The 23,917-nt window shown below is 41.1% G+C and overlaps 1 long non-coding RNA gene across 1 annotated transcript; it reads right to left on the minus strand.

Moving 5' to 3' along the window:
- Positions 1-23,711, minus strand: LOC130170760 (uncharacterized). Its single transcript, XR_008828036.1, has 3 exons — positions 23,551-23,711; positions 242-314; positions 1-103 (listed from the first exon to the last, which is right to left on the minus strand). It is a non-coding gene; the product is annotated as an uncharacterized LOC130170760 (long non-coding RNA).
- Positions 23,712-23,917: the final 206 nt, after the last annotated feature.

Consider the following 23,917-nt stretch of genomic DNA (forward strand, 5'->3'; position numbering starts at 1 on the left):
CGCATCAGAGCGAGAGGGGACATGTAGCAAATGGCCCGGGCTGGATTTGAAGGACTCAACCTAAATGGTACGTGATTAACTGGGTGAGGCACCAGTGTACAACCTAAAATCGGGAAAATAAAAAAATTATATAAAAATGACAAACATTCATTGACTGTTCATCACACCCTCAAATTAAAGCTGAATTCCTGGATAAAAAGTGGTTGGTTACTATTCCAGTGAAAATGTGTTACAATCATACTGTTAATCAAGATGAGGGTTGTGAGGAAATGAGTGTCCACCCAAGCTTCATGAAGTCAGCGTCGGTCACTGTCCTGTTTTGACATATGTGAAAGAAGAGAGACACATAGAGAGAGAATAAGAGAAAGTTGACTCCATGTTTGGTACGTATGTATCCCAGAGCACTATGATCTACGAATTAATTTAGCTCAGTGGAATTTCTATGTAATTTATATCTGTAAGTGTCTCTACTGTATATATTTGACTGTATATCGGTTTTCTATATGTGAGGCCGTGAACTTGCACGTAGAACCTTTCTTTCTTTCTTTCTTTCTTTCGTGTATAAAATATAAATATATTGTATTTGTGTGCGTTTGCCTGTGTACGGTTTGTTTTTTGTATAAATCTGGGCAAATATGTGACGATGGCGTATATAAATATAAGTGTATTATTTGTGTATTAGTATTTGTGTGTGATGTATATTGGTACATTGTGTGTGTGTGTGTGCGTGTGTGTGTATAAATGGTATAAATGAATGTGTCTGTACAACATATGTGTGAGTAGGTTGCTGTGTGGGTGTGTGTCTGAAAATATGAGCTACTCTAGGAGCAGTTACAAAGCATGTGTATGTACAGTATGTATGTGTATACTTTATGTGTCGTGTGTGTGTGTGTATGTGTGTGTGTGTATACACAGTTCCTTCAGGCTGTAGTAGACTGTAGACTGTGCTATAATCAGCCTGTTTGGCACAAGCCAATTGTGTGACTAATTGGGACTGAGGCCGACTGCAGTGAATAAAATACCTCCTCCTATTCCATTCTCACCATCATCATCATCATCTTTCCCCCTTTTTTTCTCTCTCTCTCACTCTCTCTCTATCTCTGTGCTTGTATCTCTGCAACAATATTTACTAGTTGCTTTTGTGTCATATCACACACACACAATCTCAAACATGCACATTCGTGAATCCTTTAAACATACAAACATTTTCTTTTCCATTCATTAATAGTGCTGCATTTTCAAAGTCAACAGCATAAAACAAAACCCTAGTGAGTTCATACTTTCAGTATATGAAGTAGTGTGTGTGTGTGTGTGAGTGTGTGTGTGTGTGTGTGTGAGAGAGAGAGGCCTCATGTAGTACTTCATTTATGCCTTTGTATTTTTCTTTTCTTGATCATTTCCACAATAAATCCATTCAGCTTTTTACTTTGAGATAGCTGGTCATTTATCCAGCAGCACAGCAAAGAGTCGTTGCGTTTTGTTTTTCATCTCTGCATGTTGCTCTATATGTCCTGCATATCAAATGCTTACCCTGGATTTCTCAGGCGCTCACTCTTCATCTGACTCCCAGGTTTTTCTTGAATTCAATATACCTCACTGGACAGGAAAAATGGTTTGTTGCTCTATCAATATCACTAATCAAACAGGAATATCAATATCTTTCTCTCCATCCATCCCTCACTTTGTCTTTTCATTTTCTCTCTTTTTCTCTTGCTCTCTCTGCCTGTCGCTCTTTTTAAACATTTTGACAGTAGAATGCATTATGTAAGTGTAAAATGTACTGGCAGGGGTTCTTGCGACCAGATGCAGCGTGTTCAAAAACACACAGAGAGGAAGAGAGAGAGGTGAGATGGACTGAAAGAGAGCAGATGCATGTATGCGTGTGAGGAATGCTGGATTGATGTGTGTGTGTGTGTTGGCCAAGGTGCAGATGGTAGATGTCAGTATTGAAAAATTCATGATGCCATGTTTGGAGATTCCTGGGGGATATCTTGTTGTTCAACTGGCCTTACAGAGCAGGCAAACACAGCACACATATTCTCACTCTCTCTCACACACACACACACACACACACACACACACACACACACACACACACACACACACACACACACACACACACACACACACACACACACACACACACACACACACACACACAATACCCTGGACCTATGAGTCTTCTAGTTTTCTGTGTGTGTGTGCGTGTGTGTGTGTGTTGAAAGATATGGAATCAAAGTCAGAGTTAGATGCAGAGAAGCACTGATACAGAATAGAGAAATGAAACATCTTTTTGTTATTTTGACTTTCTCTCTCTGTTTTTCTTTTTGAGTTTTGAGACGTTCTCCTCAGCCTCTCGGGGATTTCTTTGTCTCACAAAGTTGCTAGATCCATGTAACTGTCAAGTCAATATTTCACAACATTTCCACAAGAATAATTTGTTAGTTATGTACATTTCCAACAACTATAAATACACTGACTTATTCAACTAGTGCCAGGATGTGTTTTTTTTTTCCCCTTGGTATATACCAGGTGCGAACCTCTATCTGTGTCGTGTTTCGTATTGAGTGTTGTGCACCTTTGAGGCCACAAGTTTGCTGAACACACTGACATGATGCTGATATCAAGTGGTAACTAAAAAATGTGCAGCAGCGAATCCATCCAAAGTCCACAGGCAGCGGGAATCAGGCTAACAAGCAGCACTGACTCTACTGTGACTCTGGTACATGATCAATTTGCCCCGTAAATGTCCTCGGCTTTCTTTGGTACTCGGGCCACAGTTCAGCATGTACAGGAAGTGCCGAGTGTGAGTCTGTCTCTCACCAACAGATCTGCTTAAAGCTAAACTTTGTCAGACAGTAGTCAAGTCTGTGTTTAACACTATTTAAGGTTGTCATTTATTTCATTGATATGGCCGGCAGTTTGATAACTTCTAAAAGCCAAATATTTGCAGGAGAAGGTGAAAGCTTATGTCGGTGTTGGACTTTAGGGAAGGTGGTTAGGGCCATTTCCTGCAGGCAGTGTGTACCTGTCTCGATCCGAACTCGCAAAAATACTAGAAGGAAAGATTAGTTCATTCATATTGGTTCTACGTTGAACTTCAAACAGAATCTTTCAACACAAAAGAACAAAAAGAAGCCAGTTGATTTCAGCTGCGTTATATTTCATCCAGAACATGAAAGTGACAGCAGATACATTATGTTCAAAGCCGCTTTCACAGCTGGAGTGTGTCACCAGAATAAGTAGAGGATTAGATGACATATACAGTAAGTAGAATTATTAATTGGCAAAATCAATAAGTTATCAGTTTAGCTGTAGTCTATAATTATTCCAGTTGTGGACTCCATATTTCTGATGCATAGTAACGCCCATGTTTTTATCAAAAATATTTTTTTTTTAAAATTCCACTCTTTGGCACAGTGGTGCTTTGAGCTATCGTCAACAAGCTAATATCCTCAAAATGACAGTGCTAACACGCTGGTTTCTAAGCAGGTATAATGTTACTATGTTCACGAACTTGTGGTTAGCATAATATGATAATTAACATTTGCTAATTATCACTTAACACAAAGCACAGCTGAGGATGACGGGAATGTCAGTTTTGCAGGTATTTGGTCAAAGCATTGGACAAATAAAAAAAATCTGACCTGATGATGACTCCATATGGAAAGTCAGGTAGGTACCAAAGTGATTATATTTCATTCTGAAGGGGGCATGAATCTGTACAGCAAATTTTCTGGCAATCCATCCAAATGTTAAGAGATTTCCCTCAAAAAAAACACAATCTCATTGTGGCTCTAAGGGGATCAGCAAAGTCATCCTGATACTAGGAACGTCCAAATTTAATGGCAATCCATCCAGTAGTTGCTGAGATAGTTTCATCTAGACCAAAGCTGTGGACTGACCAACAGACTGGCATCCACAGAGTCATGTCACTAGTATGGCTAAAAATCAGCAAACAAACAAAGGAGTTACAGAGGAAGATACAGAAATAGAAAGAAGGAAGAGGAAGTCAGAGATGCTTTTCTTGCATAATGCAGAAGCTCAGTGACTTTGAGCAGTCCCTCGTGACATTTCATTGTTTACAGCGGCAACACATTTTTCCCCACGTGTGTTGTTCGTATTTATATGTATGTAAAAGATAGTGAGAAAGAGGAGTGAAGCTGGGAGAAAAGTATACATGCTTTCCTTTGTGTATCAACAAAGTGATCCCAACTCTCCATTACACACATTAGTCTATGGCTGCTCCTTCAACACAGTGTGTGTTGAGTGAGGTGTATTACGCATTAGCGTGCCAAGACCATTTGAGCACTCCAGACCCAAGTAGAGCGGGTTCGGACTCTGCACTAGGTAATGGAAACTGGCAGCAACCGGCATGACAAACCCTAAGCCTCACACAGAGCTGAATATGAGTCTGAGTTCTCATTACAGCCCAATTTCTACTTTATTTCTACTACTTTCTATTTTTTTTAGTCAGCCCCAGCAGCTTTGTGTGTTTAGACTGAGTTTGTTTAAGGCAATATGGCTCAGCAGTACCTTATAGAAGTCAATGTAATGCTATTTGCTTTGGATCTATTTGTCTGTCCTCTTGACTTCTTTATCTTGCTGTATCTTAGTTCTCAGTGCACAGATCAGCAGGATGTTTTCTTTGTGTAATGAATATATAAAAAGGCAATTTTAAGATAATGTTTTGTCTGGGAAAATATAGGCTCAAATTCTTGCTCACTTGTTTTGGTGCTGTTCTGGAATAAAGAGTTTTTGGTTTTTTTAACTCCCGTGGTGATCATGTCATTTTTCCTCTTCTGTTTTTCTTTGTTGTCAAAGCATGAATGTAACTTCAAACAGCAGACAGGGGCTCAGTGTCCCACACCACCTTTCAGCTGACCTGCAAACTATCTGTCTGACCATCAGCATTACAATAATACATGGCATATACACTAATCAAGAATCAGGGTTTTAACCAAGCCACTACACCTCATCTCATAAAAAATTAAACTAAAAATGATTTCAACCTCAAGTATTTCCCATAAATGTGACCATAACTGACGCTCCAGGTGGTGCATTTGTCGTATTCAGGGACAATCATTTGTAATGATTTGTGTATAAATCATCAACTTGAAGAAGCTGTAGGAGGCTTACGCAGCTTGCCTCGATATATGCTGCTCTGCACGAGTCCTTGTTTCCCCCGGATCTCTACAATGGAAGTGATAAATGCCAAGTTAGAATGAGTCATAGAGCCACAATAGCCATATTTATAGCAAATACGTCAGGTTGAAATAAACTGAAATTATCCTTTAAAAAAGGAGAAAAAACTGCTGCTGTGTGCTCTAACACCTTATATCTCATGCATCACTGGCATCTTAAAAGCTGAATTTCACTCTTAAATTGGAATTCTGCGAAAGGTCTCTGTAGAAAAGCATGTTTCAACCTTCAGCCAGTTCTGAAGCTCCTGCACACATGTAACATCCCCTTAACATTTTGCTTTACGTGCAGAAATGTTCACACATCCCTGCTGTCGCTCAGCTTTGAAGTTAATGGAGGTAGAGATAAAGACATCGGATATTGTTTTTACTTCGTGTCGCCCACCGCCTTGATATATCCTGTCATGCATGTCTGCACACAAATAGACACACATGCAGTAAATTATCTACATACAAACTTTTGCACATAAGCGTGAATGTGCATACCTTTACACACACAAATAAAAGCACTTTATATAGAAATGTATGCACCGTAGAATTAGCAGCACAAACATGTAAACACGCAGACAGGAAATACTGCACGTCTGTGTTACTACGGGCAAATGTTTACACATAATACCACTTGCCTACGTACAGACAGGTACACACAACATTACACTACACACACACACACACACACACACACACACACACACACACACACACACACACACACACACACACACACACACACACACACACACACACAAAACTTGGCACATTGCCAGGGTCATGTCATGTCAATTAAGTAGAGAAACTAAAAGCTTTCCACCTGGGCTTTACACCCCATCCCACAATATTAACCCTGTCCTGAACTGAGAATAGACACACACACACGCAGAGTTTAATTCGCCCACACTTAACCTCACATTACGCACCTCAGCTCTGACATTCCTGTTTTCTGTGGCAACTGTATCTGTGACAGGGTAAAATGAACAGAGAAAATTGTATCATCAGGAGCTGACAGATATGAAGTGAAAAGAACATGAACATGTGGGAGGGGGGTGAGGTAGTTGGAGGAGAGGGATGCAGAAGGTAAGGAGGGATGGGGAAAGGAAGTGCAGGAGTCAAAGTGTCTCAGAGAATTGAGAGGAAACACTGAATTCTGCATTCAGTCTTAGGGCCTGGACAATTGAAATCCATCAGTGCGTGAAAAGTTTTCAGCTAACTACCCACAGTGAGGTCTGTGGATTAACCATAGTAATGGTGAGATTGTTTGAGGAATATTTCTGTTTATTTTTTCAAATGTAACTTTCCCAAAGCTTTCAGTATCACAAACAAAATTCATGCAGAGTGTTACTGGCAGATCCCTCAAAATGTCAGCACTTAAAACAGAACATATCTGCATGGCTAGACACCACTTGTGGAAAGTGGGAAATCTTCTTTTTTTGTTTTTAAATAATTTGGGTGAAATTACCCTTTAAATAACTTTTTAGGATAGACATTTTTGCAGACATGGAGCAGAGCAACCTTGTCTGGCCAAATGACACCATCTGGCGGGAAGCTGGGACATCATGGTCAGCCAGGGAGACTGTGCGTGTGTGTGTATGTGTGTGTGTGTGTGTGTGTGTGTGTGTGTGTGTGTGTGTGTGTGCGTGTGTGTGTATGTGTGTGTGTGTGTAGGTGTGTGTGTGTGTGTGTGTGTGTGTGTGTGTGTGTGTGTGACCTTCTGGGTGTGTCTGCATCACAGAAATTGTATGAGAGAGGTCTGTATAAAAGAGTGTGTCTAAAGAGACATATAAGACATAAAAAGGATGAGAGTTGTGCTTATGTGCTAAAGATTTTTATTTAATGTGTGTGGGTTTTTTTTTTTCTGTTTTCTGATAGAAAGTGACGCTGTGTGCCGGATGAGTTTCTGGCAGCAGACATGGGACATGCGACTAAAAACGGTTGTGTAATATGTTCCACACCCATCATTTTGAAAAGGGAAACTATTAACAGATCTTAAAAAAGTTGTAAACTCTGGATTTTTCTCTACAAATGAAAAATGACCTACTTATATTTGGGTGAAGTGAGCCTTTAAATAACTTGTTAGGATAGACATTTTGTAAATGTTACATATTACACATTACTGTATGTGAACACTACTGAGTAACCCTGTAAAAACTTTGCCTTCATTTTATGACACATCGTCCTCAGTGACAGCAGCATTCCCTGGGAGAGTAAATGTCAAAGTGACATTGAGCGAGCATCAAGCCAGTCTGCTCTATGTGTATGTGTTTGTCTGCGTGTGTGTGTGTGTGTGTGTGTGTGTGTGTGTGTGTGACCTAGTCTGAGTGTCCCTTGGGACTGGAGCTGGCTGGCTGACTGTTCCCAAGCTGTCACCAGACATTGACTCAGAACGCTATACACTCAGCATCAACACACTGATTCACTGAGCCCCATCCATCCATCCATCAAATTCATAAACACATTCTGAGAAGCTCTGAATCCCACACTCATCTGAATGAAATTAATTTCAGCTTTCTCAACTGAATTACGCTAGAAAGCAATATTTTTCAAATCTCTTACTTGTTACAGCCGGAATTGGATTTGTTTTCAGGAAATATTTGCTTATTGAACTCTTGAGGAAGCATTTGGTCCTATTAAGGCGTCAATGATTTCACTGGCAACATTGAGCATTCAGACCACAAGCAGCCACATTGCTGCATTACTGTTCTCTCTGCCTGCATCTGCTAAATGTTTGTTGTAGTTTGTCATGAAGTTGCAGAGTAAGAGCGATATTGTGTAATACACACATACTGACTGGCTCGCATCATTAACAGCTAATATGTCCTAGATTTTCAGCTCTTAGAGCCTTTTTCAGCCTCCTGTTCTGCCTCCTGTTTTTGGGCACCAGGTTGGTGAGCGGCTCTGATGGCCTCAGTGTGCGTCCAATGAAGAGCTTGTAACATTGTCTAAAGGGTTCAGTATTCTTGAAATGAACCAGTTTATACTATGTATCATCCAATCATGTCTGTAAAGGGAAAGTGTTCATAGCTGTTCCAAACGGCCACACACACACAACGGACCAACCATAGCTTCCTCATGCTGACCATCATAGGCTGCATCATGCTCAAGGAAGTGCTTGTCAGACTGTCTATAGCAGGGGTCCCCAAACTTTTTCCTGTGAGGGCCACATAACTTTTCCCTTCTCTGATGGGGGGCCGGGTTCAGTTTGTAACAGAAAAAGTGTGACGATCGCAGGGGTGCCTAAATGTAAAAATGTATTGTTTTCTAGAAAGCCACACATAACCAAATAACCCTTTCCGGGTTCTTCACAGAAAAAAAAGTCAGGAAATAAATAATAACACTATTAATGAAATAAATAATAATAGTTCAGGGGGCCGGGACAAATGTGGGGGCGGGCCGTATCCGGCCCGCGGGCCTTAGTTTGGGGACCACTGGTCTATAGTATACAATGAATGCCTATGAGGAGAGACTGTCTGAAAGTGTCTGTCCCGATTACTAATTGTACAAATTAATTTTGTCAAAACAACAAAGGCCTGTCCTGGAATAAAGATCAAGAAGGTGACGTAGCCAGAAGGAGGCTAAGACAGCAGCCTTTTTGCATCACCTTCAAACAACCTTGAACCTTTAGACATGGTTAGACAACACATTGTATGAACTAATTTGTCTCAGTTATAGTGAACCCTTTTGACAATCCAACACACACACTAGCTTTCAGCTAGCTAACCTTAGTTAGCTAAACTGTGATTCAGAAACTCTGCAGGTAAGAAATAAAGTGTATTAAACGAGCTAGATACTTAGCTACTGCTATTTACATTTACCTAATGGAAATGGTAGAAATGGTACGGGCTACTTCAGGGGTGTTATTTCAAGCATTAATATGGTAAATGTAGCGTAATACAAGAAGGATATATAAACTGTTGTTTTTACCTCTTTCGGGGGGGTCCAAGTCTTAATTGGGGGCCCCCCCCAATCTCCCCTATAATTCAAACCCTTACTACAGCAATAAAGAATTTGGTAGAGACAGTGAACTTGCTCTCTTTAAATACTGGGGTGAATTACAGAGGAGGTGCAGCTGGGTGAACAGCTGTGATGAGCAGAAACAAGAGGATGCGACAGATAGTGGGCAGGTGAGGGAAAGGAGAAGAGGACAGAGAAGCTTGTGTTATATCACACTATAGATGTGTGTGATATAGATGAAAAACAACACAAAAATATTTACACAGACTATGATTTGATTTGAATATTTGAATGCCACATTGGCAAGTAGAGATTTAGCACACCAGATCTTCATCCCTTTACACGCGGATTTTACTGGCAGTATTCTACATCGAGGATCAGCTAAAAACAACCCAAAGCAGTCTGGATTGCTGCTGTAACAGTGGGTCAACCAACTGAGTATGTTCCAACAGAATAAGACCAGTGAACTAACACACATACACACCTACAGTACCTATCAAAGTGAGCTGCCATATAGCCAATCAGACATGGGAAAAAGTTGTCCTTTGACTTTTCAGTGTTAGCAAGTAGAGCAGGGTTCATGTAAACTACATAAATTATTCCAGTTATTAGTAGTCCAGTTATTTATAAGGCATACATCAATTTATACCGGTCAATGTTGATTCTACATCTCAGAGAGAGTGCTTGTCTGCATTCCTAGCGACCGCAGGATTAGCATGGGAATTCATAAGCTCAGCTTGATTCAAGATGATGTGATTTCATGATTTTGGTTTGGATTGTCATGTGTGTCAATATAACTCATAACACAACCACAGACATCCAAAACACCAGTGTGTCCTTGGAGGATCATATGCTCCACACTAACACTTCAGCATAAATAATGTGGAGTGCTAGAAGGCAGTTGTTACCTTTTAGTAGTTTTCCCCCTATTTCAGAAGAGCAGCAACATATTCATCTTTTGCTCAGTGATGTTTAGCCATACACGATCACCACCACTCTTATCGCCTATATGGATGAAGGAGTAGTCCTTGGTATTTCAAACTAATGTGTTATATGACTTTGTGTAAGTTTAACGGGTCTCTTAGTGTTCACAGAGTTGCTGAGCATTTATATTTTGCACGGTTTCACATCCTTATTTTTTCAATTTGTGATATTGTTAGTCGCCTATTCTTACTACATAGTCTATGTTAAAGTGTTAGCACCGAGCACAGGAGCAAACCGGGGACACGTGTATTAATTTGGTATCAGTAGCAATGGATAAACCATAAAACTGACAAACGGGGCTAATCTCCCCAAAAAACTTGGTGTATCCTTTTTAGAAGTGTTTTTCAGAGTCTAATCCCAGGCCTCCCGTTCTCCTGAAGATCTGTGTCGGTGTTGTTAAAACTCAGCAGACAGCGCTGTACAAATATAGCTGAGTAACTAGGCCTACTGCAAATAGAACAGAACTGAATTTAATCAAATCAACACAGCATGCTCTATGTTCCAACATTCCCCCTCTGGCAGCACCCCTCCTCCTGCTCCCTCTTCCTCTCTGCCTCTCTGTCTGCTCCCTGTCTGACTCGGTTTCTCTCTCTTGCCTCCTCGCAGAAGGTGAAACGCACATGAACAAACACACATTTAAGCACAAAAACATTACTTTATTACCTTAACCCCACCCTTACCCAAAACCTCTTACTCACACTTTGACTTTCTTTGTTTCTGGATATTTCTGATTATATTCTCCCACTCCTCCTGCCTCCTTTTCCTTATCATCTCCTTTCCCTTTGCTCATTAACCACTCTACTGTATGCAGATCTACCCGTCTAATAGCTACACACAGCTAAACACACACTCTTACACACGTGCAGACACAGACTACACCCTCTCCCTCTTGCAAATATATCACAGTTCCCATCAGCTGGACTAACACATAAAGTAGCATGAGTCATCACGTTAATCATTTTCAGCTTTATCGCTGACCAGCTTTCTGCAGGTTGCAATTATGGGATGATAAATGGTGCTTGGTGGTATTGACAGAGTATTGAGACAACAGGGAGCATTAAGCGGGGAACAGAGCAGCAACGGGACGCTGATGGCTGGTCTGCGTCTTCAGTGACACACAAGGATAGTTTATGACAGGCTTGAGGTAGCGTGTAAATGTGTGTGTGTGTGTGTGTGTGTGTGTGTGTGTGTGTGTGTATTTGCTCTACCGCCTCAATTACGCAGCAGTCAGTCAACCATCCAGCCGGCCAGCCAGCCAGCCAGCCAGCCGGGTCCAGACGGGGTGAAGCAGCAGGCTGGTAAGCAGAATGAACCGCAGTGGCAGTGCAAACAGACCACAGTCAGACCACATCACAACCACACAGCACCATGCCATTTACAGAGCTTCATATGGCTGTCTGCAGGGAGAGAGAGGAAGGAAGGAGGGAGGGACAGAGGGAAAGGAGTAAAGAGAAAGGAAGGGAGGAAGAGATTGCAGGGTGGAAGGGTAGGAGGACTGGTCGGATGGTGGGGGCGAAGACTGTGTGAAAAAGGAAGTGAATAAGTGAGGTAGGAAGGGAGGAAAAGTCAGGGAGAAAGGACAAGAGGAAGAGAGTTGGCAAGGGGGATGAAGTGCTGTTGAGAAGGTAAGAACAGACTGTCGAGGGAGAGAAAGGAGGAAAAGACAAGCAGAAACGCAGATTCGAAGGAGGCAGACATTTACACAGACCAAGAGCCCAATTTGAGCACTTCCTAAAAAATGTAGCTTTCCATCTTTATCCCATCTGTCTAAAGCTTGCTATATTTACAACTGACAACTGAGTAATTCAGCTGACAGAGGATTCACTGAGGAGAAACGGTTTATTCTAATAGCCACCCACATGCAGTCCTTAACATTACATTGCACAGGTAACCAGAAAAAGCTGGCTATGCGGGCATACAACCACTATATAAATTATAGCTTTCTGTTTAAGTCTCACATTGAAACTATGGGTTTCAAAAGTTTATCAAACATGACAGGCTGCAGAAAGTGGTTTAGATTTAGTTTATCATGGATTTAAAAATATGTGGTGCGGGCTTGTGTTTACTTGGGCTGAAGTGAATGCCTGGTTGCCATGGTGATCGATGTCCAATTTAGTATCTGAATGCTGCGTTTCTTATTATTATTATTACAATAATACTGTATACAGTATGCATTACCTCAAAATACAGAATAGCCCAAATACTAATCCATCATCATTCAACATTATTTATTATTACTTCTCAGACGAGGACATTTAATCTTAATGATAGTTTTGTGTATCACATCTCTCATCTTCAACATTATCAGCACTGACACTGGGACAGTGACACATGACCATGTGACAGACTATGAATATTCCCTGGTAACCCTCACTGAAGCTTTGCAGCTCAAACAGCCCTAGTGTTTACACATTTCCTTCCCTGTTGGCTTCATCAAAAGATCAATCTGAAACTTCTTCTAAAAAACTTCAGACCATATCAAACCAAACAGTAATTGTAATAAAGAAAAATCACAAAAAAAAAATCCTCAAGATATACATCTCAAGGGTGGTAAATTTTCAAAAAGCAATCTACTGACATTGTTTATTGAATATTTGTGTTTTTAGTGGTTGTGGCTAGTTGACTGTCTATTTGTTCCATACACTAACCCCTGCCACCAGTGCTGCAAGATTTGGCAGTTTTCCACATTTGGGCGGGTAAAAACTGATTTGGACAGGTTGTTACAATTTGGGTTTGTTGAACCATTACGGTGGTAACTGTAAAACTGTAAGGGAGGTGTGGAAGGAGAGACATGAGGTACAGATACTGTGCGAGGTGAAAGGGGCATGTGTTCTGAAAACTACAGGAAGTTAGTTACTGTAGTGTGGCCCGCTGATTTGGCTGCTTATCAACACGGTCCGTAAGTGCTCAGTGGCAGTGACAGACAGCTCATGGAGGGCAGGCTACTTTAAAATCCTCAGCGCCCGACTGCAGCAGTTTCTGTCAGAAATTAGTCAAATCTGAACACACTGACATGATGCACATATTTTTAGATTCAGTGTGTCTTACACCTTCCAATGATAAAATTATCTTTGATGTCCATCACACATAAACGTCCATAGAAACAATGAAACTCTTACTTTTAACAGCAGAAGTTTTCTGAGAATCTGCAGATATGATGATGGCACTTGAACAATCACCAGAGTTGTTAAAATTCATCCTGAAGGTGACATAAATTCCTTTTCCACATTCCAAGACATCTCACTCAAAACCAGAAACGCCAAACAGGTCCTGTTCAGACTTGCCATCAACATACGTCTCAAGTGATCCGATCACAAGTGGACAGCTCTAAGTACATCAGTTCACACATGGCATTACAGTGCATGTCCACATGCATCTCGAGTGACCACCTGTGATTTGATCTCACTTCCCAGCTCTATATGCAAATTTACATTGCTGTTTATAGCCAGTCTGCCTATAATATAGACGGGCTGTTGCTAATGTGTTTGTGAGAGAGTGAGGGAGCGGCAAAATGTCGCTGAGTGAATCAAAGCGCTATGCACAGCTCCACAATGAAATAAGGTTTTAGCCATTTGAAATAGTAAAATATTTCATTTTTTATGAAACTGTGGCAGAAGATGTCAGTAGAGTAGACGGTCCTTCAATGTGGCCAGGACAAATTTATGTTCGCACTGCTAAAAGAATGTGGCCACATGTGGCTCAGACCACTTCTGAATGTGGTCTGAGTGATCGGCTCTCAAAAGTTTTCTTGGATCATCCAAGATGGATGTTAAGGCCAGGTCTGAACAAGGCCATGGTGGTGCTAAAAGAAAAGTCAGAGAATCACCAAAATGATTGATCCTCTGAGCACCATGAATGTTTGCACAGAATTTCATGGCAATCTATCCAATAGTTGTTGAAATATTTATAAACCCCAGTTGTAGCATGGATAAAAACCAATGTGGACAGAGACAAATGGATTTTCAACTGTTGAGATGTGGGCTAGCGAAAGACTGGGTAGAATATCACAGATGACAGCTGAAAACACTTGTATCACCAACGAATCGGCATTCCAGCAATTGAGCAAATCTAACATTTTATAGCCTGACAGCCATGTATTTATGAAGTCATACAAAACACTTTGAATGGTTCCCACAGACCATTGCTGGAGAAAAAAAAAACTCTTTCAGAGAACAGCCCAAATAATAATTCCTTAGGTAAAAAGAGGTGTAAAAAATCAAAACATGACTTAATAGCTTCCACTGTATGAGCAGTAGTTCAGACTTGATCCATGTGGAGCAGAGCTGGGATGAACAACAAAAGAAAAAAATAGAAAACCAACAAAATTACAATTCTGAAGTACGTGTTGGCAGCAACACATTTGTGAAGCGCACAGAGGGGCCGAGAGAATCTAACATTAGCATTAATGTGTTTAAGAGACTAACTACAAGCAGACCATTATCTTGTCATTGGCACTCACTGTAATGTTTGCTTTTAGGGGTGAGCACAGATAAACACTGCTAGAAATGGAAAGCAGAGAGCCGGACAAAAGTAAGGGGCAAAAGAACAGTTTAAACAGAATATAAGGCAGAAAACAAAAGCAAGAGGCAGAAACACATAAAACCGAGATGTGGCAGAAGAGAAATTGAAGAAAAAAGTCAAAGTGGGATAGGGAGAAGGTTTTTTTTTAGGTATATCTGAGAAAAAGAAAAGAAGCTGAGTGGATTTCATGGCACGAGGAGGAAGCCAGGCCACTATTGTAGTGAGATAGCCTGAGGTGTTTTCATACTTGAGCTAGCGCTGATGGATGGAGGTCGTAAGCGGATGAATTAGTGATGAGGATCATGGTGAAAGTGCTTTCCAGAAACAACAGGGCCAACCAGACACAGCCATGGGATATAGGTAGGCCCCTGGTGTGAGGTTGGAGTGATAGACTGGACAGGCCCGGTCATGAACCCATGAACTGTCAACACATATTATACATGGAAACAACACTTCAGTATGATCTCGAGACCTGTCAGTGCGAATATACCAGGTCATTTTTGTCCAATCTGTTTTTTAGCTGCAATTTTTCTCAGTTTTTCCTTTCTTATGTGTTCTTATTCCCCAGTTTGTTTTTCCTCCAAAGTTTATAGCTTGATATTGCGGATTATGTGCTACTGGTGCTGGAGAGAACGATTAACCAAGGCTAAGGAGTTAGTTGTAGTAGTAGCTGTAGTAGCATTATAGGTTCAAAACACTTAAAAAGGAATAAAAACAAAACCGACAACAGAAGGAGAGAAAACAAGGCAAGGAATATACCAGCAATGCAAAAGGCTATGATACATAAAAGTAAGGTAAAAAAGAATCAATGAAAGATGCTAATGCAAAAATCAATCCTTTAATGACAGTTGTAGACGTGAATTAAAAATGTACACTGTTTTAGCTGGTTAAAGCTCCTTGATCAGGTTAATGCAAAGTCTAAAGAGCTGCAGTGATCTCTGGTTATTAATCTTCAGTTTGGAGCTGCCAACTTGGCCCATCAACAGCGAGTCCCTTTCAGCCTTGCAGGGCCCCAAAGAAAATAAACCCTTCTCCTAACAGTGCGTGGTCTGGAATAAACCCAGCAGGAATAAAGTTATTGGAGGAAAAATAGAGAGCGAGTGAAAGAAAGGAGTGTGAAGATTGAAAAGGCACAGATACCAATTTAGGAACACTTGTATCTGAAGCATAAAAAATGTAATTGTAGGTTTACAACAAGCGTTAAATAAATATATACTATATATTCTCTAATTGACATGTTTAGAAATGTTAGATAGCAGTAGCAATATGTGATTTTCAGTTGGATCTGGGAGTTACTTTGGTATAGCATTTTGGTGTACTTGCTATGTTTCACAAAGCATCTTACAACAGCAGACAGAGAACAGGTGAGAGGAATCTTGTCACCTTGTTCTTTATAGCAGTAAGGCCTTTTATTCAAAATGCATGTAACTGAATTGTGTTCTGTTGTACTGAGGCTACTGTCAGGGGAGATATGGGTATCTGCCTCCTCTATACTGGATTGTTTTCCCCAATATCATTGTTTAGGTATTGTTTTAAAATGATTACCTTTGACCAATTGAGCACACTGAACAACCGGCATTAAGCCTGTAGTTTATTCTTAACGTTATGAGATTTGTTGTCCAACTTGATTAATCTGTAAATGCAAAATTTAAAGGCCTGGTCGCACCAGAATTTTGTGCAAATTTTTTCTTTACAAGTATTTTTCCATTCTGAGGCCTCTGGTTTTAATTCTTCTTTGGATTACGCGGAATAGATGCTAAGCTAGCACTGTTTTTTTTTTGGCACAAAGTTTTAGTTGGTCTTGTCAATCATGATAATCCCGCCCTCAGCCCCTGTTGTAAGCAGTTCTTTGTTCTAGACCAGCAAAGTGTTGCTGCCGCTCACTTTTCCTGGCCGAGAGCCGGTTCTTTGGCTGTTGAAATGCGAAGAATTGGTATGAGATTAGGCACCGGCTCAGAACTGGCCCTCGAGCTGGTGGAAAAGGGGTAACAGAGACTTGTATGTTCCCTAAACATGATTTTAAACAATAATATAGCAGCAAACATCTATTTTCTACGTAAAGACATCGTGGAGTAATAGCTCTGTTCCACACTATGTTTATAAAAACAATGAGACCACCCACACAGTGCAGTGCGCAGCATTCAAGTGAAAGCAACCTTACAGAATTTCCTCCAGTGAAGAAACCACGTTTTCCTGCAAAAAAAGGCCTCCGACAAAGAAGCAGATAAGACCAGAACACAGGCGGACTGACCATGGGGACTACAGGCCGAAATCTTGGTTGGCCGGTGGACCTTCAAAACATCCATAACGTTTTTAGTTTTTAACGGCTCTGTCAGTGTCTTAACTGGCGCCCTCTCTGTGTGCCTGTCATCCTACTACGAGCTGCTAAAGGGCTCCAGGGCCTCGGACTTGGAATTGGCTTTTCCTCTCCTTGATGCGTAAGTAACTTGATGGGTGCATAATGTTATATTTCTGTTTTCATTAGTGACCAGCTAGAGTAAGCATGATAACGTTAGCTAACTTGCTGTTACCGGTATTTTGAATTTGTTCATTAAATGCTGCTATCGCTAGTTAGCTTGCTGCCAGCGTTGCTGTGGAGCAAGAGATGTTGGTGGTCTAGTGTGACATTTAGTGGAACTGACAATCGTTTATGGAACCTTTAAGGCAACAAATTAATTATAAGTTTGTCCTTATTATTAAAAATGGATAATAAATTACATGTCACTATATGTACAACAGATATGTGACTATATGTATTGTGACTACAAATACATTTGTTTACCTAGACAAAAATAAAAACTCAGGGTCCACTTACTAACTTGTTTATGAAGCTTTCAACCACATCTCATGGTCTTTCTAAGTGGTCATCATGTACTGTAACCTAAGTAAATAAATCCCCATGACAAGTGAGCAAACTCCATCCGCAGATAAAGATCGCAACATGCAGCTGACATCTCAGTATAAACATACAGCCCATGTGGTTGTAGCCTGTACATTAAATCTGTTTGAACATGAATTGTTCCATAAAAACTGTGAGAAATACAGGCACGAGAAAGACTGCAGACAAGACTGAAAAACAGAGACAGAGAGGGAGTTACGGACAAATGCAAAGGAAGAAGAAAAAAGATGAAAAAGAGAGGAAGACAGAGGATAGAGGAAGAGAAAGAGAAGACCTGGTTTCTCTTCTGGCAGCCAGGAGACGTAGAGGAGGAGGAGGAGGAGGAGCAGTGAGGCAGGCTGCAAATAGAGCTGGAGAGCGAGAGAGAGGAGAGAGAGAGTGAGGGCACTTGCTAAATGAATTTGGCTTTCAGCGATGGGGAGTCTACTCCACTGCTGTGTGCCAGTAGTGTTTGTGTGTGTGTGTGTGTGTGTGTGTGTGTTATTGTGAGTGCATATGTTCTTGAAACTTCATATCCTCATATACATACATGTATGACTGCCAGTGTGTGTTCACCCATGAGTGTGTGTTTTCCTGCATGTGTGCATATGCAGCTGTGTGTGTGTGTCTTTGAATGTCTGCGAGTGCATTTGTGTGTATTGTGATACACACATGATTTTTGCAAGTATGTGTATGAAAAACATTAGTGTGTGTTTATGCATATCTGTTGGACAGGCAACTAAATAACGTTCCCAAACGATGGTGTGTCAGTAAAAGACAAGGCGAGGGTGCGTGTGTGTGTGTGTGTGTGTGTGTGTGTTGTTGTGTGTGTGTTTTAGGCGTGTTGTCACCAGGATTGGAAGTGACAGGCAGGAAGTATCAGAGGCAGCTGGGTAACAGCCCACTAACCACACAAGGGAGGGCTCTACACTGAACAACATTACCAGTGAGGGTAGAGAGACTATAGAGACAGAGGGAGAGAGGGAGAGAGGAAGAGAGAGAGAGAGAGAGGAGAGGGAAAAAAAAAAAATCACAGAAGAAAATCAAATAGGAAGAAAAAAGAAGACCTGGGATTGCAAAGGAAATTTGTTTTGCTGTTGCTAAACCAAGAAAAATAACTTCAAAGCATCCATACATGGTCTGCTGGGGTTAAAGGAATAGCAAAGGAAGGAAAGACAAGACTATATCTGGTTAAATGCAGATGTAAGGTGTCAAATATCAGCTTTGTAAATGTTTGATGAATAAGGCAGACACACAATCGACAAGTTTGTCAGGCCTCAAAGATGCATACAATGTGTTTTGGTGAGAAACACTAAATGTAAACTGTGTTTGTTTACAAGATGGATGAGAAGATTGACACCACTTTCAAGTCTGAACATTACCGGCAGCTAGTTAGCGTAGCGTAGCGTAGCATTAAGAGAGGGAACAGGGGGGAAAAAAGCCAGTCTCACCACTAAATATGTTTTATATTGTTTGTTAATAACTGTTACATGTTAATTAGTGAGCGTTAGAGCTGTCGGTTGTTTTGTTAACTTTGAGAGGCAGGCTAGCTGTCTCCCCATTTCCAGTCTTCATGCTAAGCTAGCTAGCTCTAGCTTTATATGTACTGTGCAGACATAGGAGTGGTATCGATCTTTTCATCTAACTCTCAGCAAGAAAGCAAAGGATCATATTCCCCACACTGTACTGGAGTGCACCCAGTGGACCTGGTGTATGGAAGCATTTAGCCTAGCTTAGCATATTCGCTTTAAATGGTTTTAAAGGAGTTTCGTAATGGAACAATTTGTTATTTCTCCTAAAGCCTTGTCATTGTGAGTTTAATAAAGTTTTGGTACTACCTGTATAGTCACCAAAACTAAAAATCTGCTGTAGAGGTGCTGGTTTATTTTTGAACTTTGAGGAGAGCCAGGTTAGCTGTTCCCTGCTGTTTTCCATATTTACGGTAAGCTACACTACACTGGCTAAACATTTTCCTGGCTCCAGCTCCATATTTAAAGCACAAGCATGACAGTGGTATCAATCTTCTCATCTCTCAGTAAGAAAACAAGCAAGTGTATCCCTCAAAATGCCTCAAACTCTTCCTTCACATGCTTTGCTCAAGGGGTCTTAGACAGCAATTGGTAAGAGGGCAGAAAGTGCTGGTAATTCCATCAGCGAAAAAATTTCTGAATCATTGTCCAGGAAAGAAAGACAGAAAGAAAGAAGATGAAATGATGAGGCATTGGTTGAAAGCAAAGTCATTAGGCTGTAAAACAAGAGAGACTCAGACAGAACTGAGTGACAGAAATAGACTGAGTAATAGGGATAAGGCGAGCAAGTGGTTATGAGTCAAACATGAAGATGGGATAGGAGATGAAAGACAAAACTAAAAAGGAGGAGTGAGAGAAATGGGGTGAGTTGATGAAGAGAATAGAAAATGAGCAAGGAGAACGGTGGAAAGGAAACACAGGAGAGAACAGAGAGAGGAGAGGCATAAGGTTAGAGCAAAATTAAAAAAAGATGAAAATATCAGAGAGAGGACGAGAAAGAGAGACAGAGGGAGATGAGGAAGGTCAGTGAAGGAGAAAGGACAGACAGACAGAGTGGGTGAAGAAGAGAGAGAGGGGTTGTTTGTATCTTATATGACTCCATTAAAGTTTGAATAGTTCTCATCTCTCTTTCTGTTTCCTGCTGCTGGAGAAAACCAGCTGCTGCACGCACACGCACGCACGCACACGCACACACACACACACACACACACACACACACACACACACACTCACGGTATCTGCATGCCCACACACAGACATTTAGATACAGTATTTAGATACAGTTTCACACATGCACACACAAACATGCAAACTTGTGCACACTTAACACACATGCACATGCCACACAAACACACGAGTGTTTGTGTGTGTGTGTGTGTGTGTGTGTGTGTGTGTGTGTGTGTGTGTGTGTGTGTGTGTGTGTGTGCGCGCAATGGGGAACTGCACAGAGAGAAGACAAGATTAGAAAAGCAGGCCAAGAGACGATTTCCCATGGTGCATCTCTGGAAGCATCTGTATTAGACAGGACTGTGTCAAAACTGACTGCTCCTCCAGCTGAGGCCGAGAGAGAGGGAGAGAGACACACAGACACAGAGAGAGAGAGCGAGAGAGAGAGAGTGCCGGCAAGAATAGGAAGTAAAATTTGTGTATTTGCTTTTTTCCATTCCTGTGAGTGTGCCTGACAGACACACGCAGGAAACGACAGATAACTCTGAAATCAGAAGAGGGAAAAAAACAAGAAAAAAGGGGATGAAGATAAATAGAGGAAGCCTTTGAACAGAGAAAGAGAGAAAATGTATATATATGAGTCTCAAAGTGGCAGGAATGAGTGAGACAGAAAGAGAGAAAGAGGAAAGAAAGAGGAAAAAGAGTGTCAGTGATGGATAGGAGAGGTAGATGGATGGATGTAGGGATGGGTGAAGGGATGTGCGGCGGGTTAGAGGATGGAGAGGCGGCAGACGGAGATTGACAGCCTCCTTTCCTGGGGATGGATGAATAAACCAGCGCAGCGGGGGTTGCGGGGTGGGGGTTGGGGGGGGGGGGTGGAGAGAGAGAAAAGATGGAGAAAAAGAGTGAGGGATGAAGGAGGGGAGGCAATGAGAGATAGAGTACATCTCCGTAATCAAGCCATAAAGGAGAGAGGGAGCGAGGGAGCGATGGGGAAAAGACGAGTGGGCTCTGAATGAGTCAATCATGATTAATCAAGACGCTTCTCGCTCTCTCCCTCTCTCTTTCTGTCTCTCTCTTTTTGCTCACTCATAATCATCATTGCACGCACGCACACATGCACACACACGCACACAAAACCTTGTTTCCCACTACAGCCCTCAGTGCATTGCTATTAGGACTGTGTACACAGTGTACACTCATTCATGTATTTCTCAGGCCAACAGTTAGTGTTTTTATTAAAGCAGTGGTTCCCAAACTTTTTGACTTTTGATCCTTTAAAATGAAATTCAATCAGACACCTCACATGGAAGAGATTATTATGCAATTGCAGAATATGTACAGCATTGCCAACACAGAAGCATCAAGCTCAGCACAGCAGGGAGTGAGGAGTGATGACAATACTCAGAGCCTATGTGTAGACGCTGGGGTGGAGGTGCGGCTTTTGAAGTGCAACTGTATATGAACAGCAGCAGCAAAGGCAGCAAGTGACAGTGTGGCTTTCAGGTGAGTGGTGTGAAGTGCGCGGCAGGAAAAGAGTGAGCAGAGCTCTTTGGATTTATGTTGTAGTGAGAAAAACATCATGTGAATTACCAGACTCAAATTGACTGCCTGATGTAGCTCACAGACTTCGCTTCATTAGTGTCTAACTGTGGCCTCTCATCACAGGATATTTCCTTGGTGTCAAAAAGGAATTGTGAGCAACCAGTGATTTTTTTCTTCTCAAATTTGATTAATTTGTTTTAATTTTTTTTCCCCCATGTTCATTCGTTTACTTCAGTTGTTGCAGTTTACACTTAGTAGTACAATATGCATGTGATCTGAAATAGTAGCTGAAAAAAGCTGAGAAGGGGTTTGAGGGGTACTCAAAAAAGAGAAAAGAAGAGAGAGAAAGAATAAAAACAAAAACATTTGTTTCAAACTTCTAAAGGTGAAGAAGGATGAGCCTGTATTACAGTAATCCTTACTTAATCAATCGATGCTAATTACCAGAGCATAGGAAATAAATACTCTTTCAATAAAAACAGAGATAAAAAATAACACATAAAATATTAGTTTACAATATTGCAACTTTGCATCAGTCCATCTAACTGAAGACATTAATATATTAAAATGAGTCTCAAACATATACTTAAACTTTTTAAGAAGCAAATAAGTAAATTCCAATAACAGCGTACTGTAGTTTTAAGCAAATGAGTAAACTGTGCTTTTTCTTTTTTTAGGGACTATTTTTAATGGCAGATTAATACACAATTCATGTCCTAGTGAGAATATACAGCTGCAGGACATTGTGAGTGCAATGATGTGGCTCAATGATGTTATTTAATAGCTTTCGGACAACAGAGGAATAAGCTCTATTAGGCAATAATTATTGTTAGGATCAATTTATTGTCAGTTTTGGGCTTTCCATGGGATTTGTTGAGGGTGAGAAAAATATAAAATATCACCAGCATTATCCTTTCAGGTACTGCTAATTAAACAACTTGAGTGTGATTGTGGCACTCCATCTTTTTCCACAGGCTCTAATGTGCTCAGTATAAAGAAATGGATGAGAGAAAACCTCCCCTCTGCTGTTGCCTCTGTGTCGCTGCTTGTGAGGAGTGTGTGAATCCTCAGACAGAAAGAGAAAAAATAGGGCACTTTCATATTTATTTAAGTGTCAGATCCAGAGCTGTCTGTAGGGAGCTGGAGGAAGGAGGGCTGCAACCACAGGAACTCTGAGGTTTCACAAGCCTTCCTCTTTCTCTTTTCTATCTCTGAACACACACACACACACACACACACACACACACAGTCAGGAATACACACTCATCTGCCTGCATGGACACACAGGGGATAGGCAAACACAGAAAGGGAGTGAAGGGGAAGGAAAGTGAAAAAGTGAGAAGACAGAGGAGGAAATGAGGAAAAAAAGCAAGGACCTGCTGTCATTCACTCATTTGCTCGCTCACTCACTCACACACTCTCTCACTCACTCACTCACTCACTCACTCACTCACTCACTCACTCACTCACTCACACACACACATGTGCATCTACCTGCCTATCAGTGCACGTCTATTTGTATGAATGAGGAGGAGCTGTGAATCCAACAAACCAAGTTATGTCTCAGAACTACTAGACAGAGCGTCTAAATGAAGATTATACGCAGGTGCCAAACAGGCCGTGATCCACCGTCTCAGAGATGTCACATCAATTGTGCGAACATGTGGCGCAGAATAGATAAATCTCCATCAAGGAGGCAAAAAGAACAGGAAGCTCCCCCCTTCCACAGTGACACACAAACACTGGAGCACATGTGAGAATATCTCAGAGCAATTACCTGCTGCTTTCACCTCAGAGTCCAGGTGCTGCTAAACGTAAATCAACACTTCCTCCTGGTGGATCTGCTGTGAACTACAGGAACCTTCAGGCAGTGGGAAGGCATCACATCCTCTTTGAATTCATCTGCCAGTCGTCCTTCCTGTAGTTATTAGACAGAATCAGTAAACTCATGCATCTGAAAACACTTCTTGAACAATCATTAAGATAGACTTTGATGTTTGGTCTTACGATGAATTTCAGCCTCACCAAGTCAGTCTTGTGAACTTAGATTGTCTGGCTTGTACATTTATGTGACAATATTTTAAGTCTAGAAAACATAATTTGGAAATTGTTTAATCCAGATCACAGATGAATCTGACAACTGT

Source organism: Seriola aureovittata, chromosome 6 (assembly GCF_021018895.1).
Source record: "Seriola aureovittata isolate HTS-2021-v1 ecotype China chromosome 6, ASM2101889v1, whole genome shotgun sequence".
Taxonomy (NCBI): Eukaryota; Metazoa; Chordata; class Actinopteri; order Carangiformes; family Carangidae; genus Seriola; species Seriola aureovittata.